The sequence below is a fragment of the Cyprinus carpio genome, chromosome B22 (genome assembly GCF_018340385.1).
Source record: "Cyprinus carpio isolate SPL01 chromosome B22, ASM1834038v1, whole genome shotgun sequence".
In the NCBI taxonomy this organism is placed as follows: domain Eukaryota; kingdom Metazoa; phylum Chordata; class Actinopteri; order Cypriniformes; family Cyprinidae; genus Cyprinus; species Cyprinus carpio.
In genome coordinates this window covers 26,636,212-26,660,062 of record NC_056618.1, presented here as the reverse complement: position 1 = coordinate 26,660,062, position 23,851 = coordinate 26,636,212, and the positions used below count along the sequence as shown (strand labels likewise).

The window sequence follows — 23,851 nt, the reverse complement described above, 5'->3', positions numbered from 1 at the left end:
AGTAGAATAAAACAAGCATAATTGTTTGGGGCTTTGAATAAACTTGAGCGAATTTTTGTACAACAAGTCACCCCCAGACCCATATGAAAATAATATACTGATATCACCATTTTGCTCGTAACTTTATAAAACATAAAACAAAAATAGACACCATTATTTACAACTTCTGATTAAAAAGAGCCCAAAATCACTATAATCCGTCATTATCTAAAGATATTCCTCATGAATTTATAACACACATAAAACTGCATGTGGTTATTTTGCTCGTAACTTCATGAAACATGCATATATCATAGAAAATGGCACTCATTATTTGTAGAAAATTCTCCCGATTAAAAAGAACCCAAACTCCATAATCCGTCATTTAGATATAAATATCTCTCTCATAAAGCTATAACACATAAAAATTTATCAGGATATGTAGCTTATCAAAAAAAATCCCAAATTTACCATAATCTGTCTATCAGATCCATAGATATTCTTTATATAGCACAACACATTAAACCAGACAGGGGCATGTATGGCGCAGCAAAGAAAAACAGCGCTATGCTTCAAATTGCATTTTTATTCATAATTTCACGAAACATGCATATAATTGCATGTCAATATTTTCAGAATATTCTCCCAATTAAAATGAGCCCTAAGTCACCATAATCCATCAATAAGATCCAAAGATATTGCTATAACACATAAAACCCAACAGGCGCACTTCAGGCACAGCAGGACAAACTGTAGTTCCCTCTCAGTCGGTCACTCTTGACGTCATGTTGGTGACCGACGAATTGGAATCTCACTTTGAGAGACCAATCTACTTTGAGTGTAAACTAAACAAGCCAATGCACATTGGCATGCAATTATTGCATCCAGCTGCAGCTGATCTCAGCATGAGCATAAAAAGGCAGCAGGTGCAATGTATACCAGGTTTTTTGAGCTTCGGAGCCGGGCGACAACATCGTTCTGCTCCATCCAGTGTCTTCGAGTGAGCTACGTGTTCAACGCGTAAGCTTCTGGTGTTGGTGGTACGGCGCATCAGCGGTGGTCGTTCCATGTCAAGTGGGTTGCACACTTCAGGCTGCACGACTCCCTGTTGTGCTGCAAGTGGCCATTTCCCCTGTGCGCCTCAGCGCTAAAAGAGCATTTCCCTGAAAGAGCTCCACGATGCCGATTCACCCATGCGTTTCTGGATGCGGTCGTTACCTGGTGCCAGGTGATGGTCATGATCACTGCCTCACATGTCTGGGCATTAAACACGCTGAGGTGGCGTTCGTGGATGACTCATGTTCCCATTGCAGGAAGATGACCATCTCTGCAGACCAGGCTTCGCTACCTCCAGGGGGGCGGTGTTCTGTTGCCTCTGCCGTGATCTAAGGCTCGTCCTGGTGGCTGCCAGGCGAGAACTGCTTCCGGCAATAGCACAGGTGGTTTGAGGGTCACAGTGGTGGCAAACCCCTCAGGGAACCAACCCTCGGGGGCCCACCACTCCTCTAGCACCTCCGATCCAGTTGAGAAGCTAATGAAATGTGCTGGGCCCTCTTCAAAGAGCATACCAGCGGTACCCTGCGGGGCTCCTCCCGATGACCGGATGTCGATCACTGCATTGGAGGGAGAGCTCTCTGAGGAAGATTCAGCTGTGCTGCTGCCCTCGGGATGGTGGCAATGCCTGAATTGGATCCAGAGATGACAGCTATGCTTTCCTGTGCCGCCGAGAAGGAAGGGGTCAAGTGGAAACCTCCACAGCGTCCTGAGCCTTCCAGGCTGGATGATTGGTTTCTCGGGGTGGCCCATGATGGTTCTCAGTGCCCCGCCCGGTGCCTTTCTTCCTGGAAGTGCATGAGGAGCTCACCAGGTCATGGACGGCACCTTTTACTGCCAGAAACCGGCCTGCTGGTTCCTCCTCCCTCACGACCCTCGACGGTGGTGCAGCGAAGGGGTATTCGGCGATCCCCCCAGTGGAGCGGTCGGTAGCGATGCAGTTGTGTCCTTAGTCTGTCTCTTCCTGGTGGGGAGACCCGTTGCTCCCTTCCCGGGCCTGTAGGCATTCGTTTGGTCTAACCGGCAATGTCTGTACAGCTTGCAGATAAAGCAGCTTCCACCTTACACACTATGGCATTACTGGAGGTGCACCAGGGCAAAGGCACTGAAGGACCTGCATGAGGGTGGTCATGATGTGGAAGTTCTGAAAGAGCTCCGAACCGCCACTGTCCTCGTGCTCTGAGCGACGAGTGATTGTGCGATGTCCAGGCTTGTGGTCCAGGAGTGCCATCTCTGGCTGTGTCTGGCTGACATGAGGGACACCGACAAGGTATGGTTCCTCAATGCCCCTGTGTCCCAGACTGGCCTCTTCGGTGATGCAATCAAGGGCTTTGCCCAGCAGTTCTCAGCTGCACAAAAGCAGACGGAGGCGATCCGACACATCCTGCCCCAGTGGGCTGTTGCTGCCTACACCCGTCCATCAGCCACAGTGCCCAACTCTGCCCGTCGCTCCCGCGCAGCATCCGCAGCAGCCTCCAGCCATGCAACTTCGTGGATGCAGACTTGTTTTGTTTTACGCCTCTGTTGTCTTTTCCGTGGAGGATACGCAGATTCTTGAAGAAAGGGAGGTTTTTTCTCTCTCTGGGTCCCAGGAGGGCATGGAGAGTCGGGGACGGCCCAACACCGGACCTCACTCATCCTCCTCCTTCTCTAGCCGGCAGCAGCGGGTGGTTCGACAGCATCAAAAACGGTCCTACTCACGCACCCTCTGCCAACATGTGGAACCAGGTAAGTGTTGCACCACACATTTAGACCCCTCTCCGGCCCGCTCACAAGCCGCCTGAGTTGGGTACCTGCATTTCACCTTGCTGCCCCACTGCAGGTACAGCAGTAGTTCTGTTTGTCTCGCTTGCACGGTTTCTGGGTGCCTGGCTAGCACTACCCAGCCCATCTCGCTGGCTTCTGTGGACCATCTGCCTCAGCTATGCGATTCAGTTCACCCGGCGTCCCCACAAGTTCAGCAGCATCCGCTTCACTACAGTGAAGGCAGCCGATGCTCCTGTCTTGCGTGCGGAGATTGCAGTCCTATTGGTGAAGAATGCGATAGAGCAGGTTCCTCCAGCCGATATGAGAATGGGGTTTAACAGCTCTTACTTCATTGTACCCAAGAAAGGTGGTGGGTTACGGCCAATCTTGGACCTGCGTGTCTTGAACCAGGCCTACTTTCATGTGTCGATCCTTCCACGCCACAGATCATTTCTGCTGTTTGCGTTCAAAGGACGATCTCGACTACTGGCTTATAATAGCACAGTCTCGGGATCAGTTGTGCAAGCACAGAGACCTGGTGCTTCGGCACCTCAGCCTGTTGGGTCTTCGGGGTCAACTGGGACAAGAACAAACTCTCCCCGACGTAGAGGATCTCTTTTCTCGATATGGAGTTGGATTTGGTCGAACAGACAGCATGCCTCACAGAGGAACGTGCGCAGTCGGTGCTGACCTGCTTGAGTCTGTTCAAGGGCAGGACGGCAGTCCCACTGAAACTATTTCAGAGGCTCCTGGGGCATATGACAGCTGCAGCGGCACTAACACAGCTAGGGCTATTGCATATGAGACCGCTCCAGCACTGGCTTCAGGACGGGATGTGGAGGTTCTTGGTGACCTACACCAAGATGTAGTGGACACCATCACTTCGGCGAGAGCACCGTCTAGGATTTTTTTGGTGGATGTTTTTTGTGTGGTGTTCCTCTCATCAAGAAGACCCTCAGGGATGCCGGATCAGGGTCGTGCTTTTCTTTTTGCAACAAGGGCTGAAGCGAAGGGCTCTCTCCACCCTTAATATCTATGCCGCTGCAATTGCTGCTAACCATGACCCCGTGGAAGGGAAGTCAGTAGGTAAGCATGACCTGGTCATCAGGTTCCTTAGGGGGGCGAGAAGGTTAAATCCTCCCCGGCCCCCCTCCATACCCTCTTGGGACCTGTCTCTAGTGCTTGAAACACTAGAGCAGTGCCCATTTTAGCCGTTACAGTCAGTCAACCTAAAGTTTCCTTCATTGAAAACTCTACTCCTGAGGGTTGGGGACCTGCACACATTTCGGTTGACGATTCGTTCCTAGAGTTTGGGCTGGCTGATTCCCGGCACGGCTTTATGCCCAAGGTTTCCACTACTCCCTTCAGGGATCAGGTGGTGAACCTGCAAGCGCTGCCCCCGGAGGAGATAGACCCAGCCCTAGCTTTGCTCTATCCTGTCCGAGTCCTTAGATGCTACATAGACCGGACACAATGGTTTAGGACCGCAGACTAGCTCTTTGTCTTTTATAGAGGCCAGCAGAAGGAGAATACCATCTCTAAGATGAGGATGGCTCACTGGATTGTGGATGCCATCACACTGGCTTATCAGGCACAGAGTGTGCCCTGCCAACTCAGGTTGTGAGCTCACTCTACTAGACCAGTAGCTCAGTGATCTTCATAGTTGAACTGCGTGCCAGAGGTACCGCAAAGAACACTCAGTAACCGGCAGTCAATCGGCAACCGCATTGAGCATCAACAGTTATAGGTATGCAGGTAGATCAACCAGCGTTCAAAACCCGCAGAATCAGCGTGGATACAGAGGTCAGACTCCTTAAAATGATTTAAAACAGTTCATAGATGCATCCATGCATTCATAAGTGCAGGACGATTTTGAAGCGCTAAAAGTTTTAAAATTCTCTCCCTGAGCAGCGGCAGCTAACAGTGCCAGCGTTCACCCGGAAGTTTGTCGCAAGTGGCAAGGTACGCCATCCAATTACCTCATTCTCATATTAGAGATTCACTAATGACATGCTTTATTAGTGATGAAAGTCTCAAGGACATGTGGGCCAACACCACATGTGAACAATGCAGATACAGTAGAAATGACAAAAAATGAAAACAATAGAGGAGAGAAAGTTGAATACATCGGCTTTAATAAATACACATTGGATCTGCAACGCCCTTTCTTCAAATACTTTATGCATTAGCATTTACACCACCGGCCTCGCTCCATTCCCACAGCTCTCCTCCCCGTCCCTCTCGTCACATACGGTGAATGGCAATGGCTCCTCCGGGTTCGGTGCAGCTGGCAGGAGTCCACCGTTCTCTGCTCCTCCCCATCATGGCGGATGGCAGCAGGCTCTGGCCTCAGGCGAATGGCGGTGACTCCTCCAGTAACTCACGGACAGCAGCCGTCCCTCCACATCCCATCTAAGGATCTGTGGGTCTTGATGATTCCCAGATGTTAAAGCAGACCCTCCCCCTCTAATGACTTGTCTGCTTGGGTTAGTGTCGTTGAGTCTAGTCAAGAAGAGGCCCATCTCTGTATCAGTTCTTGCGTTCCTTTCTAACTCTCTCATTTTATAAATTTATGACACCAGAAGCCCACAGCTTCACAGATGTGTATAAAGATGTGTAAAAGTTTGCAGAGTATACATGTATATAGAATGTCTTAACACTGGCATCAACGTCTACCAAATCCATTCAGATCTAGTTTTGCATGGCCATATTTAGACAAATTACATAACATCTTGCCAGAATGATGCATCCGTAATGTTCAAAGTTGTGCCGAGGCCAGCCAATCAGATTGAAATCACCCATTTTGCAACAATGTTTGGCAGTTTTCTTGTAACATACATCAGACTGTCATTGAATGAACTGTAGGTGGTCCATGAGGTTTGCTGTATTAGGCTGAGACTGTCAATTACTAAACTGCTTTAAACTACTATTTCGGAACCATCAAAGCAGCTCTGCAGGCTTTGCCCAAGGTGGGAGCTTAGGTGTTACATCAATACACCTTACAAATATTTATTTATTCCTGAAAGAATAAGAAAGACCAACAAGCAAGGTTAAAAAAGGGTACTGTGTTTGAGTGTACTGGCAAGTGTGAGTGTACTGTGTACTTATTGTTGTTTGCTATTTTTAGGCTGTATTTTAAATATGTTGTAATCAAAAGCTTTTTTTGTGATTTAAAGAAAACTGCAACAAAGCCATCCATCGAGAAGGATAGCCAGCCACGCCGAGACTGATAATGCTTGATAAAGCAGACTTACCTATGATTTTGAGAAAGGTTTGTGTTTTCCATTTGGGGATATGCCTTTTAATTTGTACTTGTTTTACAGGGAACACATTTCTCTCTCTAACAAAGTGAATGGTGAGCAGTGAGGTAAGGAGAGCCTACATTTTGGAGGAGCACCTGGGTTTTGCCATATTCTTTGGCTGCTTCTATATTTTCAACATAGGATACCAGCCTACCTGTACCAACACAGAAACTCATACACTGGTTTTTCTCCACATATTACTGTTAAATCAAAGTTTATCTTGCATGTTTAGTTGTTAGTTTAACTTAATCACAAAACTATAAATATTATAATATAGTTGCTTTATTTTCTTGTGTTTTACAAGTGTTGTTTTGTTGCACTTTTCCAATTATGAGGTAATTATATATAAATAAATAAATAAATAAATAAATAAATAAAGAGTTCTCTTAATGATCACGGGAGAAAAGGGCACAGCCAACACAAATCTTCAAACCATAGTATACAACATTAATAGCGGACAAAGGAATAAAAGGAGAACACAGACATTAAATAGTGAACGTAATCAGTGGGAAACAGAAACAGGTGTGGGGCTAATTAACTAAACAAGAAAAGGAACATGACATTATCTTATTAAACTAAGGACCGAGGTGGAGTCCAGGGCTCAGAGGCTGGAGGTTGAGACAGGGAATCCTCACGCCAAGGCGGAGCTGGAGACTGGAAGTCTCGCGGCGAATCATCACGCCCAGATGGTGCTGACTGAGGGTGAGCCGAAGGACTGACAGGCACCAGCGGAGATGGAGCAGAGGAACTGACTGGTCTACAAGGAGGCGGGAGAGGGAGGCTGGGAGGGAACACAGGAGGATCAGGGCTGGACAGAACCAGCGGAGACACAGGAGGACTGGGAGTTACCTCCCCAAACCAGTCTATTAAATCCATTTCAAAAATGTCCACAAGTTCCTCTATAATTTTCAGAAACCAGTTGCAGCTCACCCTCAGTCGTAGGAGTGTGGGCAGGGCTTTCCTCCACACCCTCGATCTCCACCAGTAATCCCACAACGTCTGTGTTGCCGGCTCACACACCTGGTCAGTCACACTCTCGAGTCCTAGCTCCCGGAGAATGATTGGCTCCTTTATTATGGACGGCTCGGGCTCTGCGGCTGCGGTGGGCTCTGGCTTTAGCTCCATGTAGCAGGATGACGGCTGGCTGGACTCTGGTTCGGGAGTGGGGCTGGAGATATCCTCTTCAGCGGGACAGACGGTGAACGGGGATCCATTTCTCCAGGACCCACTCCACGAAAGTGGCGAAATCCTCCCTGGGACCCTTCACTGGCAGGCATGCCTTACACCGCTCGCTCAGGCCTGTGTAATAAAAAGTACAGAGTGAGCGGTCTGGGAAATCAGTAAGGCACGCCAGATCAATAAAGTCCCTGGTGTGGTCCTCCAGCGAACGGTCAGACTGCTCCAGGCATAGGAGCTGGACAGCTTTGATATTCATTCCGGGAGAGGGGAAAAAAAAAACAAAAAAAAAAAGAAAGAAAAACGCCACTAAACTCACTTTTTAGGTCCGCTGTTCTGTCACACGTGCTGGTGTGTTAAGCAAAGCGCAGTGTGTATGATTTTTCATGTGTGTGTTTGTGTGTCTGTAAGTGTCACACGAATTGGTGTGTAAAACAAAGCAAGTGTGTATAATACAACATTTATAGCAGACAAAGGAATAAAGGAGAACACAGACTTTAAATAGTGAACGTAATCAGTGGGAAAACAGAAACAGGTGTTGGGCTAATTAACTAAACAAGAAAAGGAACATGATCAAATAAGGATAACACAAAAGGAACAGAAAGTCCATAGCTGTGTCTGAAATCGCTCACTCGTTCAGTCATTCACTAATCCCTATATAGTGTATAGCAGTTGAGTGGACTATAATCAGAAAGGAGTGAACGGAATAAGGTGAACGGATTCGGACGGTGACCTGTTTTATACAGTCTTTTGACGGTGACGTATACACTGCGCGTGAGACTTGGAGCGGTTGCAAAAACATCGTCACATATGCAATTTTATATTACATGTATATACTATTAATACCAATTACACTCAAAATTACTTTATTGTAATTATACATACCTCCATGTCGGCTGTGTGTTTTCATTGATGGTATATTATTTATTTGTTTTGTAATGCTAAAATTTATGTTCATAAACCATATTATTAAAATACTGAGAACAAAAATAAAAACACACATTAACACGTTCATAATTTTATGTAATTATTTTTTTTACTATCCTGAAACTCTCCGGAGTATTTTTTTGGGTTTTTGTGGGTTAGTTGTGGTAGTGGTCGAAGAGGACTCTTCCGAGCAGCTTTTTGAGGCTCAGATAAGATAATGGTCGAAGAGCGCCCTCAGGCGACCCATAATTCTACATTTTTAAAATTTTTGTAAGTTAACAACGATGCCACCTCGGTAAATAAGTAAAATATTAAACTGAGTTATTGCCTACATAACATATTTAATATAAATGATTGTATGAAATAAACGTAACAGAAATGATGTAAATGTCATATCATTCAAACTCGCTCGCTCCCGCTCTCGCTCCCAGCGCGACACTACTCCACGGTTGGATTGTGGGAAATAGTGCTTCAGCGAGTGTACATCGGTTGTACACTCGAAATCAGAATGAATTGTGGGTAATAAGTAGTGAACGAATGTAGGGAATGAAGTCGTTCACTCAGAATTCGGACAGCACTACAAAATGGCTGACACCCGATATAGTGCACTATATAGTGGATAGGGAGCGGTTTCGGACACAGCACATGACTGTGACAATATCTTATTAAACAGTCTTTGTATAATTTCCATAAATTTGTCTAGTAATCGTCTAAACATAGCATAACACAGATGGACTTGCCCTGGAGCCATATAACCACTTTTCTTTAAGGCCATTTTCAACTCATGCGTTGTGAATTCCATGTGTAGTGTTGCTCCAAAGTGTCCTTTTTCCTTAATACATCAGAACATTTCCTAATAATATTGTCTTTTCGTTGCTTATGCACTTCATCTAAGTGACTTCCACTATGAATACTTGCCAACTTCTTACCTAATAAGTCAGGTTTCTCCTTGTTTGTTATTGCCAATTATTCTCCATCTACCAACACAGGGTAATAAGTCAGCTTTCTCCTTGTTTGTTATTGCCAATTATTCTCCATCTACCAACACAGGGACCATACATCATTCATATCTATTTTTCTACCAATAGCTGAACATGACTGTCTCCATACATTCTTCTTTGATGACTTAATTATTTTAAGCTTAACTTAGCTTTCCTTTCTTTGGTAATCAATCAAACTGTCTTGACTCAAATGCTTCTTTAGGACTCTAAATGCATGATTTCTTTCTTTTATTGCATTTTTACATTCATTATTCCACCATTGGAACCATTTTTCTTTTTCCATTCACTATGCTTTTTGGTATACAGGTTGATGCAGAATTAATATTTGAAATCACATCACTGCACTAGTACAGCTATCTGCATCTCCCTCCATTGATATAGTTTCAGCAGATTCCTTGCAGCATACTCTAAATTTCTTCCATTCCACTTTAGAAAAACATTACGCTTTTAAAAAAAATGAATTTTCATTTTTTTGTGGTGAACGATACCTTTAAAGTGACAGACACATCCATGCTTCTAAAAGTACAGGGCTATTGTTTTATTAAAATTTGGATAGTCTGTTAATAATATTTCATGCATAATCAGAGCTTACATTATTATTATATTTTATATATTATAAGACAGATTAATGAATAGATTATAGGCATATTTTATGTTAGACGCTATTTATTAATTTATCATTTATATTAATCATAAATAAATACATAATAAATAATCATGTCATTTGACATTTAAAAATGTTTAAAAAAAATTATTTAGATAAAAATTGGACTGTAAATAAATTCTGTAAATAATTACAGAATAATGTAGTCCTAATTTAAGCAAATGAATAAAAAAATAAATAAAACTTATTTGCTTGTATATGCTTTTATTTTCCTTTAATCCAGATGGTGATGTCTGTTGTTGTCTTTTTTAGGAAATATGTTTTTAATGACTTTTCGCAACAGTTTGGAGATGTAATCGAATCACAGGACCACTTTAAGTGCTGCTTTTTTTCTTAAGGCCAGTTTAGTTATATCTGTACTTTTTTTCTATCTATACCATAATATTACAGACCCATACCAGCCAATACCAGGCCAATTCCAAAGCAACACATACATGTTTGAGGTAGGTTCTTTTAATATATTATGAAAGTGCATGAGATGATGTAATGAAAATTCTGCTGTTGTTATTTAGGTATTGATCTCAGGCATTTTGAATTCAATTCGATTCAAGTTTATAGGTATAGCGCTTTTTACGATACAAATCATTGCAAAGCAACTTTACGGAAAATTAAGTTTCTTCTTCAATATTTAGTAGTAGCTTATCAGTGGTGACTGTCAGTTTATGTGCATACGGCAGAAAATGGTTCGGAAAAATCAATAAAAAGACTTTAAAGACCATACAAGTTAGCACTATTAACAGCAATTATGCAATCAAACTTATAGCAAAATGTGGTAGTTCTGTATGTTGTCTCTGGGTTAGCATCATCTGAGGTCCTCTGAGGGGTTGGCATCATCTCTTCTCAGGTGTTCTGTATCCAGACTGGAGCTTTTGTAAATCCTAGTTACAACAGGATGTAAATCACGTGGCAAAACAGAGAAACAAATAGAGACATAATTAGCATAGCTGCTGTTCCAGCCAAATAAAATTAATTTGTTTAACCCATGCTAAATAACATAATGCTCAATTATAACTTGCAGTCCAAAATTATGAGATGCATGCAATAGTTGAATGCTTGGCCAAAGAGGTGTGTTTTTAATCTAGATTTAAACAGAGAAAGTGTGTCTGAACCCCGAACATTATCAGGAAGGCTATTCCAGATTTTAATCTAGATTCAAATGGAAAAAGCTCTACCACCTTTAGTGGACTTTGCTATCCTAGGTACTATCAAAAGTCCAGCATTTTGTGACCTTAGGGAGCATGATGGATTGTAGCGTGGTAGAAGACTAGTTAGGTACGCAGGAGCTAAACCATTAAAAACCTTATAAGTAAGTAATAATATTGTGTAATTGTTGCAGAACTTAATAGGTAGCCAGTGCAGAGACTGTAAAGTCTAGAGTCTAAAGTCTAGAGGTCATGAATGCATGAACAAGCTTTTCTGCATCAAAACAGGTAACATGTTTTTGTAGCTTGGCAATGTTTCTAAGATGGAAGAATGCTGTTTTTGTAACGTGGGAAATATGATTTTCAAAAGACAATTTACTGTCTAATATAACCCCAAGATTTTTGACAGTAGAGGAAGTAACAGTAAATCCATCTTATTGCAAATTGTAATCTACGAGATTCTGTGTAATGTTTTTTAGTCCAATAAGTAATATCTCTGTCTTATCTGAAATTTAATAGGAGAAAAATTATTGGTCATCCAATCTTTACATTTTTAACACACTCTGTTAGCTTAGATATTTAGAAGTTTCATCTGGTCTCGTTGAGATATATAGTTTGAGTATCATCAGCATAACAGTGGAAACTAATCCCGTATTTTAATGATATTACCAAGGGGCAACATGTATATTGAAAATAGCAGAGGACCTAGGACAGATCCTTGTGGCACTCCATATTTTACTACTGCTAAATGAGATGACTCCCCATTTAAATAAACAAAGTGGTAGCGATCGGACAGGTAGGATCTAAACCATCTTAAAGCCTCCCCTTGGATACCTGTATAGTTTTGTAATCTATCTATGAGTATGTCGTGATCAATGGTGTCAAACACAGCACTAAGATCAAGTAAAACTAGCAATGAGATGCAGCCTTGGTCTGATGCAAGAAGCAAGTCATTTGTAATTTTAACAGAGCAGTTTCTGTGCTATGATTGGGGCCTGAAACCCGACTGAAATTCTTCATACAGATAATTTTTCTTTGCAGGAAGGAGCACAATTGAGCAGAAAACAACTTTTTCTAAAATTTTAGACATAAATGGAAGATTTGAAATGGGTCTGTAATTTGCCATTGTTTGCATACTATAACTAATTCCATTTCTTTTTCTCAAAATCTCTCATAGCCGGAAAAACACACTTCGGAGAAGGTGATGAGCCCTGCAAGTACAGGAAAAAGCAGCCCTTCTTGGCTGAAAAAAAATAAACTTTTTTCTTCTTTCTTTGTTTCTACAGATGGACACAGAGACTTAGTTCAATCAGAAATGAAAAATCTGTGGTTTACTCACCCTCATGTCATTCCAAACCCATAAGACTTTCACTGTGTCTACACTGGATGCGAGCGGCGCGGTGAGGTGTGACGCAACAACTGTCGCACCCGATGTAAACACGGTGTTTGGTTCATCTTTGAAACACAAATTAAGATTTTTTTTTTTATGAAACTTGAGAGAATTCTGTCCATCCATAGAAAATTTAGGTGACAAAAACTAAGAATATCCCAGAATGTCGTAAAGGTATTTTAAAAGTATTCCATATGAATTGAGTGTTGTTGTTTTGATTTTTTCTTGTGATTAGATCCAAGAACTTTATATGATGAAATGATTTAATTTAGGCTTTTATTCACACACATATAAACATACAAACATTTCATATGGAGACATTTTATTACACCTTCATGAGTTTTATGGATCCTCTAACTTTTGGCTACATGGACTGTCACTGGAGGGAAGGAAAGCTTTCAGGTTTCATTAAGAAATATCTTAATTTGTGTTTTGAAGATAACCAAAGTCATTGGCTACATGGACTGTCCTTGAAAAATTAAGCAACAGATGTGTTGTTTTTCTAGGGAACTGATGTTTTAAAAAACACCAAATATCAGAATTGTTGTAAAATCTATTGGAAATCTGTAAGGATTTTACAATGTTGACCTTGCATTCTAATGTATTTTACAAATGTGTCCAAATGTGAGAAACTGTCCTTTTTTTCCTTTTCTTTTTCCTTTTCTTTTTCTTTTCTTTTCTTTTCCTTTTCTTTTCTAAAGTTTAATGCAAGTTCATCTGGAATGTGAGTGTTTTTTTTTCAATGGCACATGGATGTAAAAAATTATTGGATGAACGTTCTATTCTGGAATGTTATGCTTTTATTAAGCCATGCCGTTTTAAATCATTTTCACTATTAAATTGTAAATTCTTCCTCAAATTCCAAAAGTGGAAATTATGTCAAAGAGTGTTGAAGATTTTAATGTGATGTAATAAACATTTTAAAATGTTTGACTCTCGAGTGTAAATTCAGTAAATCAGTGACATTTAACACAGTAAAATCAAATTCTGAAGGTGAAGAAATTGCTTAATATGTAGAGTTTGGATTTGTATTTATCTAGATATTTGATCTGTAAAAATAAATAAATAAATAAATAGGTCGATCCAAATCAATTAATATTGATATTTTGATATATAATTATATAAAAAATATATTGAGTAGAAAATGATTTTTATATTTATTTATTTTTTCATTTGCCTATAAAAAATAGATTTTGTTAAACTGTTTTTTTTTTTCAGTTGAGAAAAAGTGAACCGATTACATGTAACAAGTTGATGTAATTTAAGTTTTTACTTTATAGTAAAGGTAAACCGCATTTTTTGTGTGTTTGTTTGTTTTGGTTTTTAAGAAAGCCCTGTTTTGAAAGTATTCATTGATTGTGCCAAGAGTCAGCTTAGCGACAATCCAACCATTTTGCACATAGAACTAAAGACCTTTGAGTTTTCAACATATCAGTGTTTACCAAGTCTACACTGCAACTCTAGTAAAGGACATCCAACTTAGGAAGGTTCAACTACAAACATTTTCTTATTTAATTGTGAGATAACGAGGATCAGCTAGGTCATCTAGGACCGACAAGATCATTTGAAGCGAAAGACAAACATGTGATCAAACTCTCATCGTGCTCTTCTGTCTTTTGTTTATCAGTTCAAAAGATTGCTCAATTCTAATAAACACATTTCACAGTATAATGGCAGATGACAGATATTTTGCAATGGTTGTACTATTGCAGTGTTTAAAGGCTTGAATGTGTTGTGGATCTTCTCTCGTCTCTCACTCATTTTCTAATGGGACAGATTCAATTCATTACACGAATGTTCTTCTTGAATCAATCACATAAGTACAGTAAACAGTTAAAAACATCGGAGCAGGATTAAACAGGATTAAGCTGTAACATGACACAATTATTTTGAAACCGGCACTTTGCATTCCTGTTCATACAGTATGTTACATACCGTTGACCTGCAGAAAGTTTGATTTCTCTTAAGGTATTTTTTGGTGGGTGGCCCAAAGGACAAACATGAGTTCTGCTGCATCTAAGTTGGAGATTCAGGTTATGGATGTTAGGTATGATGTAGGGGGAAGGGAAATATTGGCTTGGTGCACAGATGAGGTCTAGGTGTAGAGAAAGCCGGCTTCTTTGACATACAGGAGGGAATTAATCTACACGGGTGCATCCCCAAAGCAGGCAAGAGGTTGCAAGGCAGCACCCAAAAAACATAACGAAAAAGAGGTACAGGACTTGGCTCTGAGCGCCAATAAGGTCCTGTAAACCCTCACCTTTACTTCTTTGTTACTTTTCCCGAACATGGTCCCAATGTCAGGCAAGTAGGGTTCGGTTGCTGCGATGTCTTGTGTGAGTGGAATGGGGTTGGATTAACATGGTTGACACTGGAAGGGTAAATGTTATAGTGAGTTGCAAACAGTGAGGCTACCGGAGGGACTTGTGGAGAGTTGGTAATAGTGTGTGTGCGGGAGGAGTGAAGAGACAAACAGGTTTCTGGTGGTGGTTCGTCGCTCAGAATGTCGCTCCAAGGACAGTAAGAGATGAAACACCAACTAGCTGCGAAAGCAGCATACGCGGAGAGTGACAGGGGAACTGAACAACATAAACGGTCGATATCGGCTTGTATAGACAAATAAAGATAGTGAAAAAAAAGGGAGGAATGGAAGACAGCATGAGCGGGACCCGTGTGCAAAGTAAGAAAAAATAGCAACGACAATGGCCGCAGAAGTGTTACGAGTCGAGTAAATACACACATGTAGCATTTAAAATGTAAAACTGCATTGGTGAGTCTACTGGCAGGAGGAAAGAAATGTAGTTGAAGCCGGCGCTATACATAGCACATGGTGAGTTGTAGAAACTTGTCAGAGGGAGACGTGAGGTTTGGTTCGTAGCAACCGTGGTGTAGATTGGCAGAACGGGAAACAGTGGCTGTAGCCTGTGTGACAATTCTCTTTCTTTATTGGAGGAGAATGTAGACTGTCCTCCTCAGAATGGGTTTTTACTCCGTACGTAAAAAACAGTGGTTGTCACAGATATGAAATGACAAGCAGAATCAGCATTCGTACCGGCACAGCTCAAGGATGGGACAACATACTCTTGCCTGTTTGCTGGAGGGGATACGATTTCTGAAAGTCACTGTTCTTTTCCTTTTATATTTATTCTCAGTGGCAATTCGTAGTTTTCTGTCAGAAGAGTGCACACAACTCATAATTTATATATTTATTTATATTTCTGAAATAAAAACTCAATATTATTTTTGAGTGATTGGTTTGTTGGTTCATTTATTTTCAGAGGCCATAGGGGGGCGCGGCTATAAAATGTCCAGCTAGTCGCGACCAGGACGGAGATGTACAGCAGCAGGCAACCAGGAGAGGACGGGGGAGGCGTGAGGGTGATGTTATTCACTGTGAGTGGATATCTAGCTAGGACAAAAAAGATAGACGGAAGTAGTGACCACTTCTCACGGCACAAGAGACTGGAGAATGGAGGACCTTGGTTCCATACTGGCAAAGGTAGCAGTCCCGACTGTTTGAGGCGGGTGTTTATCTGCTATCTCGGCTCATTATATTCCCTGTGCTGTGATGCAAAGCACCATTGGAATTGAGGACCGGTTAGAGATAACATGTACAGGCACCGGGTCATAGCAAGGTGGACACGGGATTTTGCAGCCGAATGCCCAGAAGAACAGAAAGGTGCCAATATTCATATCACAGACAGTCAATCCATGGTCCAAGCTTCAGAGAAGGTATCCCCAGAAGTCCTAAATTTGGGTGGACGCGGGGGGGGGGGGGCGGACCTCGAGAATGTGATGGTAATCCATCAGCTGGTCAATAATTCAGGAAGGGAAATCGCACGCAAATACTGCCTTTAATCTTTCACACTTTGAAAAAAAAGTGTCTACACAGTACCTGAAACTAAAAAAACACTGGAAAAAAAAAAAAAGGTTTCATTCATCCAATTTAAAAAAAAAATTTGGGCAATGATTCACATCTATATTTTTTTTACTTGAGTCACTGAAAATAAATAACTTGGCTCCTCAAGTAATAGTTGTCTATAGGCACCTGAACCCATTTGAGACAAACCTAGGCAAAGTATAGTTCTCTTGTTGAAGAAAGGCAAATTAATTGTCTACCAAATTATCGATGAAAAAAAAAAAAAATGCCATTGAAGAAATGTTTATATAATAACGTTCGCTGCTGTGTCTAGCACAGTATGAGGGGCCTACTAACCGTCCAAGCATCGCAGGAGTCAAGTCCAAAGGATACGTGTTCTTGTCATGCACGCGAACAGCTGAGGCCGCAGTAAACTAGACGCGTTTCTGCCCGCCAAGTGGCTACATAGACAAATGCTCGGTGCAGGAGGGTACAAGTTACTGAAAGGGGTGGGTGTGGGGGCACCGCATGCGTATGGCTGAGGAGTACAGTGATGCAGTTTAAATTGTCTGAGAGAGAGGGAAGGGGGAACCCTGAGGATCTACTACAGCGGGACCGCACGCGTCTGCTGCAGGGGTCGGGGCGAGCTGCGACTGTGCAGGTACAAAACCCAACAGTGATCAGCTCTCCTCGGGATCGCTCTCAATAGTCCCTCTGTAGAATGGTGAGGATGGGGGGTGGGATATATGGCGTTTTGCTATCCTCTAGAATTCGTAGGAAGTACAGACGCTGCTGTGCTTTCGTTGCCTGTTTTTTTTGTTTTGTTGGTGTTGCGAGACCAGGTAAGGATCTCGCTCGGTGCAAACACCAAGGACATTTGTTGCCTGTTCATGACTACCTCAAATGGGGAGCCATCACGTCTTCGTGGGAGGGTATTGTATCTGAGGAAGGATTGTGTTGAATCTTTTGAAACTGAAGTCGATGAACAGCATGTTCTTACATACTTTGTTTTATTTTACAGGTGGATAAGAGCTAAGAGGAATGCGTTCGAGGTGGGTGATGGGCGTCATCAGTAGAGTGTTTGGGGTGGTACGCAAACTGAAAGGGGTCCAGGTGAGGGGGCAGCCGAGACTTGATGTGCCTCATGACCAGCCCTCTCCCAAGCACTTCATTGATGATGGGTGTTAGTGCGACGGGCCAGTAGTAGTATTGAGGGCAGGACAATGATTGACTTCTTAGGCACAGGGGCATGATGGGTCTTGAGACACGTAGGTACACAGTGGAGCTGATCATGGATGAGGTTAACAGTGTCAGTGAAACAATCCGCTAGCTGGTCTGCATACATCCAGTACTCTGCAAGGAATGCATATCTGACCAGTAGCTCCTGTACGTGGGTTAACTCTGCGCAGAGTTTTTCCTCCCAATCATTCGTGACAAGAAGCAGACTGGCATTGGGAGGGTTGGTGATCTTCTTTGCCACTGTGTTGTTCTGGGCAAAACGTGGGCTATATGAAAGTGTTCATGCGGCAGTGCCGGTAGGGATGCATCATTGTCAGCAGTGCAGGTTGGTTGTTTGTTGAGTGTCGTGAATGGCCTGGATCCTGCCCTGTCCACATGGCCCGTGTGTCTCCAGCTGTCCTCTGAAGTTGAGTGTGGAAGTCTTCGGGCCCTTTGCTGCACACGTTTTGCCTCCTCTGGACAGGACAGGACGTTTTGGACATCGCTGTTGTTAGAGCAGCTTTGTTAAATGTGTCTGAAAGGCAGAGTTCCGTGGGTTTGCAGTCTACGCGTGGCATTCACTTCTGTCGGTACGGCATCCAGCGCTTTTGGTTTGAGCCATGTAGTGATGGTGGCTGCAGTTCTGCAGTTCACTAATAGCCTCCGAATATAGCGTCAGCCTGGGGCTTCGTTAGCTCTAGCGTTAGTGGCTCGTGCGTACCTAGGAGGGAATGTACACACGTTGACTTATGAACACTGTTGTGCAATTCTCTCTGGTAAATAAAACAGTACTAAACTGACGGGTCACAAACTCCACTGTGCGGACGCAGGGCTCGAAGAGAATAGCACAAGAACCGAATCATTCACACCATTTCGTGTTGATGTAACAACACAAGCCACCTCCACAAGTCTTACCGCTCAGGGTTTTATCTCTGTCAGCACGAAACGCGGTGAGTTCGTCGAGCCTGAATGGCCAGCGGTGTCCAAAACTCCAATTCGCTGAGCATGGTTCTCCACGTGAAACACGATGCACAGCAATCCCTAAAATCACTCTCGATTACGTTATGTGTTGAGTGAAAAATGTAGTCCCTCTTATCGGTAAAGAGAGCAAACGTTTGAGAGCAGGAGAGATGGGAGAGCCAGCCGGCTAGAGTTTGTTTTTAGCCTAGCATGGACCCCCGCTCTCTTACCTCGCTTATGCTTTCTCTCACACCACTTTCAGGGTCCCCTCCCCCGGTCACTGGCATTGGATGACGCTGGGGACTGGGATTGTCTGATGATGATAGACACGGACAGTAGATGGTTCCATGCTGTTGGCCGCAGTCCAATCTTACCAGAAGGATTTCGGAAAGATTCGCTTCCATTTATGGCGTCCTTCAAAAAAAGATTAGTCTCATTATGATGGGCTTTGGACCTAGATCAGACACAGAAGGTATATTCATCCGTTTTTTTATTTATAACGTTAATTGATTTAAACGTACTCTTTGAAACAACAGCCATGTCTATTAAATGTGGTCGTTAAATTATTGCACTCACCATATTAGCCGTCACCATTGTCTCTCTTGTCTTTTCCGCTGCACTGAATATTCGGCTGGAAAATAGCAAAAAAGTAATAAGTCCAAATATAAGTGAAACAGGGCCTGAACCTGATAAATATGCTACCAATACAATCGACCCTAACGCAGGTCATCCATATATAGAGGCGAGCCGCACTAGTAATTACACTATCATTGTGCTGAAATGTTTACTCATCAGTTGCTCAGTAACGTTATGTCTGTGAGGGTTTTTGTTAAAGGCATGTGGACAATGTGATATGTGCTGAAAACAATAACATCTCCCATAATTTCGTACTCTGAGCAATCATGGTTATCCACACCTCGTCCCACCTTCTGCATGCTGTTTTCAAAAAGAGCAATGAGATCTTTCCTGCTAGGTGTATCTGCCATAAATAAAAGCTGAGAAAACCCATCAAACAACTCCCATCAACATTCAAAAATTCGAGTAGTGATTGTAATTTTACTGGACGTTCTGTAAAATAAAAATAAAAAAGACACATAATAATGGATAATAATTAATTACCCCTACCACAGCTCTATTAATACATTTATCTATAACATTCCCACACATAGTGTTACAATATCTGGTGATCTTTAATATATTATCAGGTTTTTAGATAAAAGAAGTCCTCTTCTGCTCAGCAAGGCTTGTCTTTATTTGTACATGTAAAAATTAACAGGCTAGATTCAAGTCCTCAAAAATGCGCCACAAATAATATTATTTTACTAACTTGATTACGGAATTTTAAGTTTTAATTTGTTGCTAGTTGTTGTTTTATTAAATGTCGCGGTGAATGTAAAAAAAAAAAAATATTATATCTATAGATATATATAAAATATATATTATATATATATATATATGCCATATCTATATATATATATAAGATATATTTAAAGTTGTTGTTGTATGTAATTGATTTTTTCCTTTGGAAAAGCAGGACAAAAAAGTAATGTAAAAAAGCACATTTTGAGCAATTTAATCAAGGCAATGGTGAAAAAACACAAACACATGGCAAATAGGCCTCATGGGGAAAAATGTGAAAAAAAACATGTTCGTTACTTCGGCCTTTGGCCCAGTGTTTCATTTTGTTCGGTTTCGGCCAAGAATTTTCATTTCGGTGCATCCTTATTGAAAAACTTTTTCAGTGTAGATTAAACTTCCATTAAACTTGCATCTAAATTCTACAAATTACAACTACAAATTAGGCCTAAGTTAAGATAAATATATTTGTTTAATCTTACTAATGAATTCTAACTAGTATGATGGTTTGTTTTACAGAAAACATTTGTGCACCACCTTACATCCCAAATGCAGAGATCGTGGGAGGTCAGAGACCAAAGTACACAATCAATTCAGGAATAGAATATAAATGTAGTCCTGGATTTTTGAACCAGAGCAGGCCTGTACAAATCACCTGTGATTCCCAGGGCCACTTGGACAGAAATACAGCAATTGCAACTGGTAAGTTACAGTGGTTGCCCTAAATACGGAGTTGCCAATGTGTGATATTAATTATTTTAGTTTATTTTCAATCAAATTATTAATGCTATATGTGTTCTGAAGAATTCTAACTAGCACGGTTGGATGTTTGTTTTACCAGCAATGTTGTGGCAGCACCTTACATCGCCAAATGCAGAGATTGTAGGAGGTCAGAGACCAAACTAACAAAATCATTCAATAATACAATATAAATGTAGTCCTGGATTTTGAACCAGAGCAGCCTGTACAAATCACCTGTGATTCCCAACGCCAGTGGACAGAAATACAGCAATGCACTGGTGTGTTACAGTGGTTGCCTCTTAATTCCATTGAATGTTGTGATATTATTATTATTTTTATTTTCAATCAAAACATTATCTATATGTGCACTGATTAATTCTAACTAGTATGATGGATATTTGTGTTACAGCAATGTGTGCACCACCTTACATCCCAAATGCAGAGATTGTGGGAGGTCAGAAACCAAGCTACAGAATCAATTCTAAAATACAATATAAATGTAGTCCTGGATTTGAACCAAAGGAGCCTTTACAAACCTCCTGTGATTTCCAACCCCAGTGGATAGACATACAGACCTGCACTGGTGTGTTACAGTGGTTGCCTCTGAATTCCATAGAATTTTGTGATATTATTTTATTTATTTATTTCAATCAAATTATTATCTGTATGTGCTCTGATGAATTCTAACTAGTATGATGGATATTTGTGTTACAGCAATGTGTGCACCACCTTACATCCCAAATGCAGAGATTGTGGGAGGTCAGAGACCAAACTACAAAATCAATTCAACAATAGAATATAAATGTAGTCCTGGATTTAAACCTGAGCAGCCTGTACAAATCACCTGTGATTCCCAACAACAATGGACAGAAATACATCAATGCACTGGTATGTTACAGCCTATTGACAATTTTTAATTCCATTGAATGTCGTGATACAACTTAAACAACATAATTCCCCAGACAATTTTGTGGTACTGAAGACAATAATTACAATATCTATTTGCTTTGAAGACCCAGTGAGATTATCAGTTTTAGCCGTTATCTTTTTTTAAATACTTATTCTCTTATTAGAAAAATCACAGAAATACTGATGATTTATCCTGTGCTACACAAATTTTTGTCCAATCAGATGGTCTCTAGAATCAAAGGCAAATTACTGTTTTAGTGCTACTGTCTTTTCACCTGCTTGAAGCCAATGGGAAGAGGGTTGAGTGATTTTTTATTTTTGTCCAATCAGATGGTTTTAAATGGTCAGAAAACGTGAAATTGCAAAATAAAACAGGGATGATAACACTCAGTCTCTCTCCTCATATGTTTTCTTAAGAAATTATAGGCATTTAAATGTCTTAGCGAGTTGTTCTGTTCCTAATGATTCTCTTGAATCACTCATCACAAAATGTTTTGAACTTTGTGTAATCAGTTGTATTTTGTCTTAGATACGTGAAATTACACCTGAAAATCCAAATGCTAATGATTCTCTTGAATCACTCATCACAAATAAAAATAATTAAAGCTGCAAGCAGCGATGAAAGGGCTCTCACACCAGGGCTCACCGCCACCCGGTAGCCATAGGAGAACAGCGAACATTGGGCAATATGCTTATAAAATGGTAAATATTTGTGCCAAATTTCCTGCTGCCAACAGGTGGCGCTATGATTATAACTGAATATTGGCATGTAGATGTCTTCAAGTTTGGGGCAGATCGGACATTGCACGTTTAAGTTAGTTTAAAACAAGTAATTTTTGTCCTGTTGCCAGCAGTTGGCGGTATGATTATAGCTGAAATATGTGTTTTGGGATTTGTTATGGTCGGGACTTTTTTATGGTGTTTGGATTTTTTTGGGTATAAGTCTTAAGATGTACGTTTGTTTAAGGTTCCGTCGTACCCAAGAGAGACTTTTTTTTAGGTAATGGTTTGTTACACGTGTGTACCGATTTTCGTGCATGTATATAAAACGTAGCTCGAGGCGCACTCTGTTGACATTTTACAGGTGGTGCTATCGAGCCATTTTGCCACACCCACTTCTGAAACCCATACCAGATGTAAATTTTCACCAGTTCTGATGCGTGTGCAAAGTTTTGTGAGTTTTGGAGTATGTTTAGGCCCTCAAAAATGCGAGTCACTTTGGAGAAGAAGACGACGAAGAAACGGAGCAATTCCAAGAGGGTCCTCGCACCGCGGTGCTAGCGCCCTAACTAAATCAAGACATGAACAGAAGCACTTGAACATGAAAACACAGACCTGAAAAAAACTGATAAAATGATCAAATGCTTTTGAATCAAAAGCAAATTACTGTCTTAGTGCCAATATACACTTACTGGCCACTTTATTAGGTACACCTTGCTAGTACCGGGTTGGACCCCTTTTTGCCTTCAGAACTGCCTTAATTCTTCATGGCATAGACTCAACAAGGTGTTGGAAACTAGAAGAAGAAGAATTAATTCTTCGTGGCATAGATTCAGAAGACAGAGTTGCTGCAGATTTGTCGGCTGCACATCCATGATGCAAATCTCCCATTCCACCACATCCCAAAGGTGCTCTATTGGATTGAGATCTGGTGACTGTGGAGGCCATTTGAGTAAAGCGAACTCATTGACATGTTCAAGAAACCAGTCTGAGATGATTTGAGCTTTGTGACATGGTGCATTATCCTGTTGGAAGTAGCCATCAGAAGATGGGTACACTGTAGTCATAAAGGGATGGACATGGTCAGCAACAATACTCAGGTAAGCTGTGGCATTTAAACGATGCTCATTTGGTACTAAGGGGCCCAAAGAGTGCCAAGAAAATGTCCCCCACACCATTACACCACCACAACCAGCCTGAACCGTTGAGACAAGGCAGGATGTATCCATGCTTTCATGTTCTTTACGCCAAATTCTTACCCTACCATCTGAATGTCGCAGCAGAAATCGAGACTCATCAGACCAGGCAACGTTTTCAAATCTTCTGTTGTCCAATTTTGGTGAGCATGTGCGAATTGTGGCCTCCGATTCCTGTTCTTAGCTGACAGGAGGGCACCCGGTGTGGTCTTCTGCTGCTGTAGCCCATCTGCTTCAGGGTTCGACGTGTTGTGCATTCAGAGATGGTATTTTGCATAACTTGATTGTAACAAGTGGTTATTTGAGTTACTGTTGCCTTTCTATCATCTCTAATCAGTCTGCCCATTCTCCTCTGACATCAAAAAGGCCTTTTTTGTCCACACAACTGCCGCTCACTGGATATTTTCTCTTTTTCGGACAATTCACTGTAAACCCTAGAGATGGTTGTGCATGAAAATCCAAGTAGATCAGCAGTTTTTGAGATACTCAGACCAGCTCGTCTGGCACCAACA

General features: G+C 41.6%; 1 protein-coding gene across 5 annotated transcripts in view; it reads left to right on the top strand.

Annotated features, from left to right (window-relative positions):
- Positions 1-23,851, top strand: part of cfhl4 (complement factor H like 4) — a 113,860-nt gene that overhangs the window by 52,169 nt on the left and 37,840 nt on the right. The window lies entirely within an intron of this gene.